Below are 12,829 nucleotides of genomic sequence, written 5' to 3'. Positions count from 1 at the left end.
TCCTTCTCAGGGACTTCCAGAAATGTGTCCTGTGCTCCACCTGTCCTCTAGGCATCCACACCTCCTCCGGCTGGCTCTGTCCACCTTTCCCCTGCTCTGGTTCCTCAGGGCTCAGCCTAGGACGCTTCCCACAGGAAGGCTCCAGAGTCCTCAAGTTTAGGTGGGCACTTCCTCCACTGTGTCTCTCACTACATGCCTGGTAGAAGTTTTGACTCTCCCTCCTTAGATTGTGAGCAACCTGAGGCTCAGGGTTGTGTTTGTCTAGGGCCACAGAGATCCTCAGGGCTTGGCACATGTGCAGTATGTAGCAGCCGCTCAGATAGTCATCACAGTAAATAACATTATCTTTAACAAAGTTGCCTGGGAAGAGCATCAGGCTTTGATTTATGGGTCTGAAGCTCAGGCTGAGCTCTGGGTTAAGGAGGGAGAGAGCATGCCCCTTCTTGATGGTGAGGGTGGGGGAGGGAGAATAACAAAAGTGGTTCTTGGAGAAAAGGTTGAGGGGACCAGGAGTGAAGACACAGGTTTTACCCTTGGAAATGGAGTTCTGGGGAGACTGTGTGTTCCCTGAATAGGAAACATGAGGCTTTGGGTTTGGGGTCAAGGAGCCCTCTTGAAGTTGCAATGGAATGAAGCTGCAGCTGTTGGAATAAAAGTTGGTTTGCTCAAGATGTGAAGCGCCCAGACTAAAAGGTGGGCCATGGGCCAGGAAGAGGCCACCCTGCACCGAGTCCGGGTGTCTGCAACAAGACAGTCACAGCTGTGCCAGAGCGAGTTCCGAACACCTTGTGCTGGTCATGGGAGGGTGGGGGGAGATGTTGGCTGGGCTGGAAGAAATTCCACATCCCTCATTGCTGTTGGGATTGGTGGCCTGCCAAGGAGCCCTCAGTACCCCCTCATTCCTGCATGGTGGAATGGGGGTGGGGTGGCAGGGAGAAGGCAGCAGCAGGTAGAAATCACCCTGTGGGAAGAGGAGGTCCTACCCTTTACCAGAGGGTTAGGCTGGACAAGTGTCTAGAATGTGGACCGATACTCTCTTGGCTATAAACAGGGTGTCAGAATGGGATCTCTGGGGCCCCTAGTCTGTCCATGTGCCTGTATCACCTCTCTAAGCTTTAGCGTCTTCATCTGCCAAATGGCACACGTGCATACCTACATCTCATCAGGATGGTATGCAGGTTAAATCAGATCACACACCTGAGATGCATGCTTGGCACATGAAAGTAATCAGTGATCATCACAGTGTAGCTATACCTTGAAGACATTGTAGTTTCAGTTCCAGACCACCACAATATAGAAATTCTCATAGTAAAGCGAGTCATGTACATTTTTTGGTTTCTGTGGTGCAGTGAATTAGATGGTTAGAGCCCACCAGCCACTCCATGGGACAAAGATGAAACTTCTTGCTCCAGCAAAGATTTAAAACCTTGGAAACCGTATACAGAGTCATTGTGTTGGAATCATCTGGATGGCACTTAACAAGTAACCATAGTCTTTGTAAATTCCCACCAAATGACTTCTTGTTGATGTGCCTGGGTATGAGAAAGTGGGGGAAGATGCTAATGGATTATATTATGATTCAGTTGTGAGTGGTTGTTAACAGGATTAACTGCTAATATGTGGAGCTCTATAAAATGAGCCATCTCAGAAGCAGGAACATATCACCATCAATGAGTCAGGAGTGGATCATGTCTTTTGGACCCAAGATTCCTGCACATCGAATCTCCTCAATCTAGGGACAGAAAGGTATGATACTGGAGGAGTAACAGAATAGTAGCAGCAAAGGAACCTAAGAGCCAGATCATGAGAAAGAGCAGGAAGCTTGCTTGCACAGTAGGATGCCTCCAAGCACTTAATTTAGGAGCTAGGTTTGCTGACCCACAGAACTAGAGCTCAGTGCCTTCAGGCTGCAAGTTATAGTGAAGTGGTGTACCCTCTGAGCATTAATCAGCAGCCCTTAAAGAGTTTTGTAGCTATGCCTGGACAGAGAGACTGTCCTGGCTGGTAGAACTGTGCTTGAGCAAATCTGACCTTGGAGTGTAACCTGTTCACTACCCTAATAAACTCCGTAACAAGAGTACGGTATCTGAGTTCTGTGTAATCATTGCAATGCTTTATTGAACCCAGCTGAGTAGAGTGCTGTGGGTGGGATGGTTCTTATTTTTGCAGTTTCCCATTGCATATGAAAGTTAAGCTTGTAAGGAGCTCTGGTAGCGTAGTGGTTACGAATCAGGCTGCAAATCGCAAGGTCAACAGTTTGAAACTACCAGCCACTCTGCGAGAGAAAGATGAGGCTTTCTGTTCCCGTAAAGATTTACAGCCTCGGAGAACCTGTTCAGGGTTGCTATGGGTCGGAACTGACTCGACGGCACTTAACAACAACAACAACAGTCTATTAAGCACACAATGTTGTTAAGTGCTGTCTAGTTGGTTAGGATTCACAGCTACCCTGTATAGGGTTTCCAATGAGCTGCTGCTGGTGGTTTGAACTGCTGACCTTGTGGTTCATAGCCCAGTGCTGGTCCTATAGCACCATACCAGGAGTCTAGAATAGTATTAGGAAGAAGTTTGGAATTGTGTGAGAATTACCAAAATGTAACACAGAGTCAGGAAGTGAGCACATGCTGGTGGAAAAACAGGCATTGGAAGACTTGTGCGATGTGGAGCTGCCAGAAACTTTTAATTTGTAAAAAAATAAAGCAGTATCTTCAGAGAACAGTAAGGCAAAGCACAATAAAATGAGGTATGCCTATGTATACGTTCATAATAACCCATAGTGTCTGATATCCAGTAAGATTTTTTAGGCATACTTTTAAAAACTAAAGTCACAATTTTTATTAGCAATATAAAGAAAAATCACAAGATATATAAGAGTATCTATTGAGGGATCTAAATTAATTTGAAGAGGGTCAAAAACTTCCTGGATGAACTATTCTTTAAGCTAAGATCCAAAGATAAATTGATATTAATCAGATGAAGACCGGGAGTGTGTGCGTTTTGAGACCGTTGGATGCAAAAACCTAGTTTTGTCAATAAAGCAAGTTAGTCCTGAGGACAACAGGAAAGTTTTATTTGGTGATTGAGTACAGAAAACAGTTTTATTTAGATTCCCATGTCTATTTCCGCGCAGATGACCCTGCCACTGCTGGCCACGACTTCCTCACACCCGCCCAGGGTCAACCAGAAACCAGCGATTGCTGATTATTGAGAATCTGTTAGCCGGGGGAGGTTCGCGCAGCTGTGGATCTGTGTTCTTTCCTTGCTCCATTTTCCAGTCCAGGAGAGTAAGTCTCGGACAAAACTCGACACGCCTATAGTCAGCCTAGCCGCAGGGTGGGACTCCACGTGCAGCCCCTGCCACTACAGGCGCGGGTGTCGCCACAGTCCCCCTCCCGCTCAGACACTGGCCCCAGGAGCAGCCCCAGTGGAAGTGGGAGTGGAAGGCCCCCGGCTGCGTGCCTCTTATCAGTCCCAGTAAGACCTCACCGATAGAGTCCGATTTAGGTGGCTGCGGGTACCCCTGGGGAACCAAACCCTTCCTTCAACTCTCCAGTTCTCCCAGCCTTCTCCGCAATCCTATGCGCCGCGACCACAGCACCCAGGACTCCTTCGTTCTAGGGGGTCCTCGGCCCGCCCTCGGCCCACGTGGCCTCCCCGCCTCCGGCCCCGCCCCAGGGCGCCGCCCCCGCACTGCCGCCCACTGCCGTCGCCACTACCTCAGCCACTGAGGCGGTGAGCTCCCTGCCCTCCGGGCTGTGACACCACGGGGAGCTGAGGTGAGTGTGGGTGGCCGGCCCAAGTCCCTTCCCACACCCACTGGACACCCGGGAGCCAGACGCTCCCCGGCGGGATTCTTCCAGCTGCCTTGATTCACCACCCCAAGCTGGACTCTCACCCGCTGACTCTCGCTCCAATCGCGGTGGGCAGCTGGGCGCGGGGCGGAACCGGACGCCTTCCCCTCTGGACGCCCTGACTCGGGAGCCCTCTGGCAGTTCTTGGACGAACGTTCCTGGAGCCGTTTCCGGAGAGGGTGGCGCCACCTGTCCCAAGGAGCAGCCCATTCCCTTTTCCTCGGGTTTCCTGGGCGCTCTCGCAGTCCGCGCCTCCCCAGCCTGGGCGGGGCGCACGCAGGTCAGCCTCGAGTCGCACGCCGCTGGGGGTGGCTCGCGGGGCAGCTTGGTCCCCGCGCGGCCAGGCATCCGGACTTTGAGGGCGCTAGGCGACGGCCGCGTTTCGGGCCCGTCTGAGCGCTGGTGCCGGCGGCAGCATCTTTCAAAACTGCGCGGCTTTGAAAGAGATTCGGGGTAAGATTGGCTAACAACCAGGAATTCCAGTGAGTGTTGGTGCCTCGTATCCACAGATGGGTGAGCATTTTCTGTGGGTGAAGTTGACGGAAAACCAACAAACCAAACCTACTGTCCTCGAGTCCATTTCGATTCAGAGTGATGCTTTTGGACAGAGTAGAATTGTCCCACAGTGTTTCCAAGGTTGTAATATTTACAAGGAGTCCTGGTGTGACGCTGTGGATTAATGCGTCAGACTGCAAAGTCGTTTGAACTGTAAGGTTGGCGGTTCAAGCTCACCAAGTGCTCCTTGGAAACCCTATACAGGGTCGTTTTGTGTTGGAACCGACTCGACGGCACTTCACAACAACAATCTTTACAAAGTTGACTGTCAGCATTTTTTCCAATGAGCGGTTGGTGGGGCTGGTGAATTCGAAATGTCAACCTTTCAGTTCGCTTAACCACTGTGCGCCACCAGGGGTCCTATAGTCGAGGCTGTGCTGTCGACTCTGTTCCGACTCACAGCATCGAAACCCTGTTAGGGTTTTTGAGACTTTAAATCTCTGGAGAAGAAACCCTCTTAGAGGGATAGAAATGGATGCTCCTTTGGGCCTTGTTGTGGTCCAGAGCTGGGCTTAAACTATCAGCAGTCTCATCATTGCTTTGAACTTTTGGGAACAGAGCAGCTGGTTCCTAGAAGACTTGATTTATGGCTGAAGCAGCCTGGCTTCCAACACTAGGCAGGCTGAAATAGCTGTCAAACCGTAGTTGTTGTTCTAGATGCACTTAGACATTTTTAAGCATTTCATGCACTGTTGTCAGTTCTGAATCATAGTGACCCTGGATAGGATTTCTGAGGAGCAACTGGTGAGCTTGAACCGCCAACTTTGGGGTTCGCCCCAACCTTGCAGTCCAGTGCATTAACACCCAGCACCACACCAGGACTCCTGCAATATTTTCTTGCGCTACTCAGGTATAAATGCTTTCTGTCCTGGGCTGTGGAAGAGGAGAGTCCTTGTCTTAGCTGTGCAGCCTTGGGCAAGTTATTTCCCCTTTTTGTGCCTCAGGTTTTTTATCTGTAAATGGTGGACAGTAATGGAAACTTGGTTGTATTTTATTACCATTGACATCTAACAGGGAAGCCATGCCCCTCACTCCTGGAAGAAGTGAGTATGCAGACTCTTGCTTCTTACCTTTTCCATGCAACGGTCCTGAGTGCCTGTTGTAGCCTTGATGTCCCCTTCAGTTTTTTTCTGGCTTTATACAAGGTTTCATCTCACATTGTCAGATGATCTTTGTCAAGGACACTCGTGGGAGATGAAGTCTCTAGGACCTTCCCTGGAAATCTGGTAAGGGTGTATCACTGGATGTTTGCCTTTCCTGGATGGTATAGTGGTTTTTCTTGAAATCCTTTGTCCTTCATCCTTGTCCCGCCAGCCTACATCCTCCTGGTTTAGTGAGCCTGAATGGTCCCGATCTGGGGACTTAGAGACCTGATCTTGTCCTCCCCATTCATTCACCTCCAATAGATGTCCATGTAGCCACTATTGTTTTCCCTTAAGAGTGGATTCTCTCGTGGTTGCATCTGTCTTCTTGGTGATAGTAACCACAGGTGCAAATTCTGAACCTGGGAGTCTCCAAATATTACATAAAACACTCAGAACTTGGGTATATATTTTCTCCAGGAGGGTTCCCCATTTTACCCCATTCTCAAGGAAATAGGTACCCTACAAAAATGGTCTCTAAACTGCTGATGGTGATATGTGGATTCTCACCCCTTATCTGGAACAGGCCTGGAGTTTTAGAGATTGAAATGTCAGTGTTACCTCGGACTCCCCCTCCACGGAGGTGTATGTGTGCTCCTTTGTGCCCATACTCAGAACACACCTGCCAGTGGAAAATCCAGGCCTGCTTTGACTGGAGAAACTATACTAAGCAGGCCAGCTTGGGGAAGGAAAGGAGAGGACAAGTCAGAGATGCAGGGGCTGTTGGTCAGTGGTAGTGACATTAGAATGGGATTCAGTTCATGAAAATTGGAACTCAAGTTACCAGGAACCCTCTTGGGGCCTTTGCACTTACCAAGAATGCTCTTCTACCAGTCTGCCTGTGTCTGGCACGTTCTTGTCTTTCAGCTCAGGTGGTTCATCTGTAGAGAAGATTTCTCTGAGCATTCTGCCCTAAGCAGTTCCCTTTCCCCATCTGTTTCTGTTATGTTTTCTCATTTTTTTGTTTTTCATAGCACCTACCTGAAATTCTCCTACCCAGTCTATTTATTCATGGGTTTCTTGTCTGCATCCACCATTAGGAGACTGTAGGATCCAAGAGGACAGAGGTATGTACCTCACCACTGTACCCTGGCCCCTGGTGCATAGTAGATGGCAGAATGCTTGTGTTGCCTGAGTGAATTGAGGTGAGACTGGAGAGCTGTTGACAACAGTGAAATGCCAGGGAGCTGGTCATACATCAGGAGTTTATGGTAAAAGTGACTTTTCAGGTTATGTAGTTCAGCCTCCAGTTTGAATCACCTTTGCAAAATCTCTTTCTAGTAATTGTTGAAGCTGAGCTTGAATCCTCCAGTGATGGGGAACTCATCGCTTCTGGAGATACTCTAATCCAGTGGAGGAAAGACATGGAGAGAGAGAACCAGCTTTATGCTGTGTATTCCCTTTGATGAAGACAAGACAGGCCTCCAGACTTCTACACAGTAATAGTCCTTTCGGTCAGCCTTAGATCCTGGTCACTTCATCCATCAGTATCCATCCTTGAGAGTTGTTTTTATCCCTCTGAAATCACAGAGGTTTCTAATCCCCCAGCCAGAACTTGGCATATTCTAAGTCATTGTCTGAGGATCCTACCAAAAAGTCATTGCTGTAGCTCAGAAAATGTCCATGCCTTGCCCTGTATCGTTCAGGGCCCTATGACTGCATTAGGGGTGGGAAGGAGGCCTCTGTTTCTTTCTCATGTTCTGTTCCTTCACTGGGTTTTTCTGAATCATTCTTTAATCCATTTATTAATTGTGAGACTAGCTGATTTGTTAAATTACCTTTTGGACCCATTTCTTTAACAGTTTACATAAATATCACATACGGGTTGAAACTTGGAGTGAAAATGAGCTTTTTTCGTAGTTGGTGCTAAATCATTGAGTCGTCCCGATTTCCATGTGGAAGACCATCAGGGCCTTGGGGCAGATTGGGACCTGCTATAGACAGGCTTTTGAGATAGCTTTGCTTTCTTTTACACTGTGGTGAAAACTATTCACTTATAGTAGAGTGAATGTTGTAGTGTGCTGCTAAGTGGATTCGGAGCCATAGGAATCCTACAGGACCGAGTAGAACTGCTCCATAGTTTCCTAAACTATAATCATGTTGGAGGTAGACTGCTACATCTTCCTCCTATGAAGCAACTGGTGGGTTTGAACTGCTGGCTTTTTGGTTAGCAGACAGGCACTAAATTACTATAACATCAGGGCTCCTTATAAAATGATGTGCTTTTTTTTTCCTGAAAAAAAAAAAAAAGACTGGTGAAAATGTTACTTAATTTTCAACTTTTGAAGTCTTGGTATGGGGTTGTAGAGTAAGCAATAGACCGCAAGATTGGTTTGAACTGCAACGTAGGCAGTTTGGACTCATCAGCCACTTCTCAGAAACCCTATACTGACTGGGTCAGTGTGAGTCGGAACGGACTCATTGGTACTTACAACATCAACAGCAGCAGCACATGTACCTTAACCAGTTAGTTCATTTACTTTATTCAAAAAATATATATGGAGGACAACTCCATGCCAAATACTATCCTGGCACTGCCCACATACCAGTCAGGGTCTTCGCGTGTGCAGTTTATATCCAGTGGTAGAGAGGGTTGATAAACTATCACAGGACAGACAACATCTGTGATATGATGGCAGCTAGTGTGTTCAGTGCAATGAAGAAAATCAAATTGGTTAAGGGGATGCAAGGTGAATGGGGTGTTGGCAGAGCTAGTTTGGGTTGGAGAAGGTCTCTCTGATGAGGCGGTATGACAACAGAAATGTGACTAAGGGAACATGTAGGCAGCGGGGGGAGACTACTGCATGCATACATAGCCTGCAGTCAGGGACCTGCTCATGGTGTGGAGAGTCAGGACATGGTCAGTCACTGAGGTAGTGGGGAAAGGAAGTGAGCTGTTTTGGTAAGACTCACAGAAGATGACGTAGCAGATGGGTGGAGTAAGATCTTGTCATGGAGTTCTCTGATGATAGACCAGAAGGTTTGCTTCTTCCTTTCCAGAGGGCAGATCCTGGAGTGATGATGTTCCCTGAGAGTCCATCTGGTGAGCCAGCCTGAGCCTGGGAGGCACTGCTGGAGTTAGAGCCCTCCACAGCTACGCAGAGCTCACTACACCTGCTTTGACCAGGGGCTCCTCACTTTTTTGTGTCATTTGCTTATGTCCACCTCATCACTTAGAGTTAAAAAAGGAAGAGGTGAAAATGCATAGGGACATAGACTATCTGGGACCTTTTCTCCTTGTGTTCCCTGGGTGGGAATGCCTTCCGGAGGTGGGCTGCCAGAGTCATTCTTAGCCCTCAAGTAACCATGGGTGGATGCAGTTAATCTGAAGGGTCCTGGGACCTGCTGGGGTGTTTCTTTCTGTAAGAAGCAGTCAGTCCCATTAATTTGTCTCTCCACCTGGTCACATTGCCTTGATTTTACAGATGGCCCAGATCATGGATGGATCAGTTGTGCTTTGGTTAAGACGCTGTTTTGTGAGTGTGGCCTGACAGAGGCCCTTTGCTAATTCCCACAGTAAGAGCCGCGAAGCGGGTAAAACTGGTGACCTAGAACCTCACCAAGACAGCAGTAAACCAGCTGAGAGTGAAAAACCCAGCTTCAGACCATCCCAAAAGGCTGCTTAAGTCACAAGCCAACCTGGAAAGTTGAATTTAGGCCTCTGGTGAACTGAAATACCTTAAAAAAAAAAATAGCTTTCTTGAACTCTAATTTAGATACAATACTGGCTGCTGTCTAGTTGGTTCTCACTCACGGTAACCCCATCCCCATGTGTGCCCAAGTAGAAGTATGCTCCATAGGGTTGCTGTACCTGAGTTACTGGAAACAGATTGCCAGACCTGTCTTCTTAGGTGATTCTGGGTGGATTCAAACTCCAGCCTTTGGGTTAACAGCCGAGTGCATTCACCATTTCCTACCACCCGGGAACTCTTCATGTACCATTCAATTTGCCTTTTGAAAATGGTACAATTTAGTAGTTTTAAGTATATTCACAGAGTTGTGCAATCATCATCACTATCTAATTTTAGAACATTTTCAACACCCCCTTCTACAAAAGAAGAAATCCTTAATCTGTCATTCCCCAGCTTCCCCTGTCCTTGGCCCCTGGAAACCACTACTTTCTGTGTCTCTGAAATCTGCCTGTTTGGACAGTTCATACGAATGGAATCATACATCATGAGGTCTTTTGTGACTGGCGTCTTTCGGATAGTAGACCTTCAAGGTTCATTCATGTGGTACCTTATTCTTTTATGAGTGAACCATATTCCAAAACCACATTTTGTTTATCTGTTCATCAGTTGATGGATATTTAGGTTGCTTCTACTTTGGGGCTGTGTTGAATAGTACTGCTATAAACATTCATATACAAGTCTGTTTGGACACATACGTTTATTTTACTTGGATACGCACACAGGAGTGGAAGGGGCGAGGGTGAGGGATGGGTGTATGTGTGTAGAACTGTTTGGGAACTTTTGCTCTGTGAGCTCCATGGGGTAGAATCTCCCTCCTCAAAACCCTGGATCATATGTAAACGCCGTGTTTAACATTCCGAGGAACTGCCAAACTCTTTTACACCACAGCTGCACCATTTGATATTATTACGTGCAGTGGACGAGGGTTCCATTTTCTCTACACCCTTGCCAACACTTGTTATTGTCTGTCTTTTTTATTGTGGTTTTCCTCCTGGATGTGTTTCTGATGACTAATGATATTGGACATTTTTCATTGTGCATTTGGTTGTTTGTATATCTTCTTTGGATAAATACGTTTTCAGATTTAAGTCATCCATTTAAAAGTGGATGATTTGTCTTTTTATTATAGCGTTATTGTTGTTGTTAAGTGCCGTTGAGTCGGTTCTGACCCTTAGCGACCCTGAACAGGGTTTCCGAGGCTGTAAATCTTTACAGGAGCAGAAAGCCTCATCTTATCTTTCTACCGCGGAGCAGCTGGTAGTTTCGAACTGCTGACCTTGTGGTTCGCAGCCCGATTCGTAACTACTACGATATATCCTAGATACTACTTCCCATCTCATATAAATGAGCTGCAAGTATTGTATCCTATTTTGTGGGCTGTCCTTTTGCTTACTTGATGGTGTCTTTTGAAGCACAAACATTTTACATTTTCATGATGTCTCATTTACGTTTGTGTGTGTGTGTGGTTTGTGCTTTTCGTGTTATTTCTAAGAGAGATTGCCTGATTCAAGGTTATGAAATGTATACATAGGTTTTCTTATAAGAGTATTAAGAGTAAATGTAATAGCTGTATATTAAGAGTAAATGTATGCATAGGTTTTCTTTTAAGAGTATTAATAACTGTAAGACCTTAAAATTTTTCTTTTAAGAGTAAGTGTAAGATTTATTGTAAGTTAATTTTTATGTTACTTTACCTGTGGATAGCTAGTTGTCCTAGAATCATTTGTTGAAAAGACTGTTCCCCTTTCAGTTATCTTGATGCTCTTATCAAATATCAGTTGACCATAAAGGTGTTTCTTTTTTAACTCTAAATTTATCCCTTTGATCAATATGTCTGTCTTTGTGCAGATATCACGTAATCCTGATTACTGTAGTTTTTTAGTAAGCTTTGAAATTAGAAAGTATAAGTTCTTCAACTCTGCTCATCTTTTTTAGTATTATTTTGGTTATTCTGGGCCACTGTAGGTTTTGTTAGGAAATTTTGTAAGTTTTGGTAAATAATATAGATTAAAAACATTGGACAGTTCAGCAATCTTCATGTGTACTGTTTATTGACACTAAGTGTGTTCATCAGGGTGTTCAGCCATCACCATTCCTGAATTTTACAACCACCCCTAACAAACTCATTGTCCCCTAAGTTGAAGTGAATTTTTTGATCAACTTGTCAGTTTCTACAAAAGTGAAAAGGCAGATGGGATTTGGGTAGGAGCTGTGTTGAATCTGCTGATCACTTGAGGAGTTTGGTTATTGTAGCGTGAGAGGAGTCTGGAGCCTGAAGTACTTACTAGCGGTTGCATCATTCACATAGCTCCCCTTGTCACTGAGTCTTCTCAGAAGACACTAGAGGTCCAGCTTTCAAACTGCAGAAGTCCGGGGAATGCAGAAACCCTTTTCCTTGTTGTAGAATGGAACGGAGTGTAGTGTGGTCACCTACACCTTGGATAAAACATGTAGCGACCGAGTTTGTGAAATAGAAGTCCACCTGACACTGGCCGGGTGTGCATGTATGACAAACCTTGTCTCCCCTTATTTGGAGGGTCCTGAAGATACTCCCAGTCTGCATGTCTAAAGTGTGGAGAGAACTGGGGAGTCGCACAAGCTCTTGAGGCCCTAGTAGTGGTAGGGAATATTGGAGTGTCGTCTCATTTTAACTTGGTTTATCTGTGGGGTAAAGAGGTAGGATTTTATTTGAGGGAAGAGTTCTACTGCTAAAGCAGTCTATCCTCTCCCCAACCAACATACACAATTCATTGGCATCATAGTTTGAAAAATAACATACAAATCAAGAACCATGATCACATAGGGGCAGTAGTGGGTCATCCACGCAGGGGACTCAGCTTGATTCCTGGAGTATGCACTTGATGTCACCTGCCTGTCATTGGAGGCTTGCTTGCTACTGTGATGCTAAACAGGGGCTAGGAAGAAAAGCCTGATAATCGATTTTTGAAAATCATGCAGTGAAAACCCCAGGGAGATCAGCAGTCCTATCTCCTGGTGCGTGAGGTTGCCATCAATTGGGAGCAGGCTCCATGGCTGCTAATAACAACAACAGAATCATGTATTAAATGGTCAGTTTGTACCCTTAAGTGCATTTGTACATTTCACATATAATGCTTTGGCCCAAGTCCTAGTGCTCATTTTCAGGGAAGAAATAGGAAAGCAAAAAGCCTACATTTGTATCACTGGAGGCATCGTTTAAAAAAGCCGATGGAGCAATCTGGACCGTCCAGTCTTCTCACTCCTCAGCTTGCTATCCGCTGGCATGTGGAGCTCCCACTTCAAACAAAAACAGTGCTAGTATGTGCATGGCAGCTGTTGTTTAAAAAAACCCACAAAAAACAGTGAAAAAGCATTGATTTGAGTTGGATTTTGTTTGTTTCTGGAAGGAAAACGTTATTCACAATAGAATTTTTGTTGTTGTTGTTGAGATCCTCAGATTTTAAGCTCTTTCTGTTTAGCAGGTTTGCTTTCCCAAGGCTATTAAGACAGGCAGTTGGTAGGGATTTTATTTCCATTCTTTAGTAAAAGAGGTCTGGGCACCCGAGGCTGCCTATGTATATGGGAAGTTGGGGGAAAAACAGTGATACAA

General features: G+C 46.0%; 1 pseudogene; it reads right to left on the bottom strand.

Annotated features, from left to right (window-relative positions):
• Nucleotides 1-3,614: 3,614 nt before the first annotated feature.
• The window catches only part of LOC102820118, a 58,475-nt pseudogene continuing 49,260 nt past the window's right edge, over nt 3,615-12,829 (bottom strand).

The sequence above is a fragment of the Chrysochloris asiatica genome, unplaced genomic scaffold (genome assembly GCF_000296735.1).
Source record: "Chrysochloris asiatica unplaced genomic scaffold, ChrAsi1.0 scaffold00046, whole genome shotgun sequence".
NCBI classification, from domain to species: Eukaryota; Metazoa; Chordata; class Mammalia; order Afrosoricida; family Chrysochloridae; genus Chrysochloris; species Chrysochloris asiatica.
Note: the sequence above shows the minus strand (reverse complement) of the source record. Positions and strands in the feature narration are given on the sequence as shown.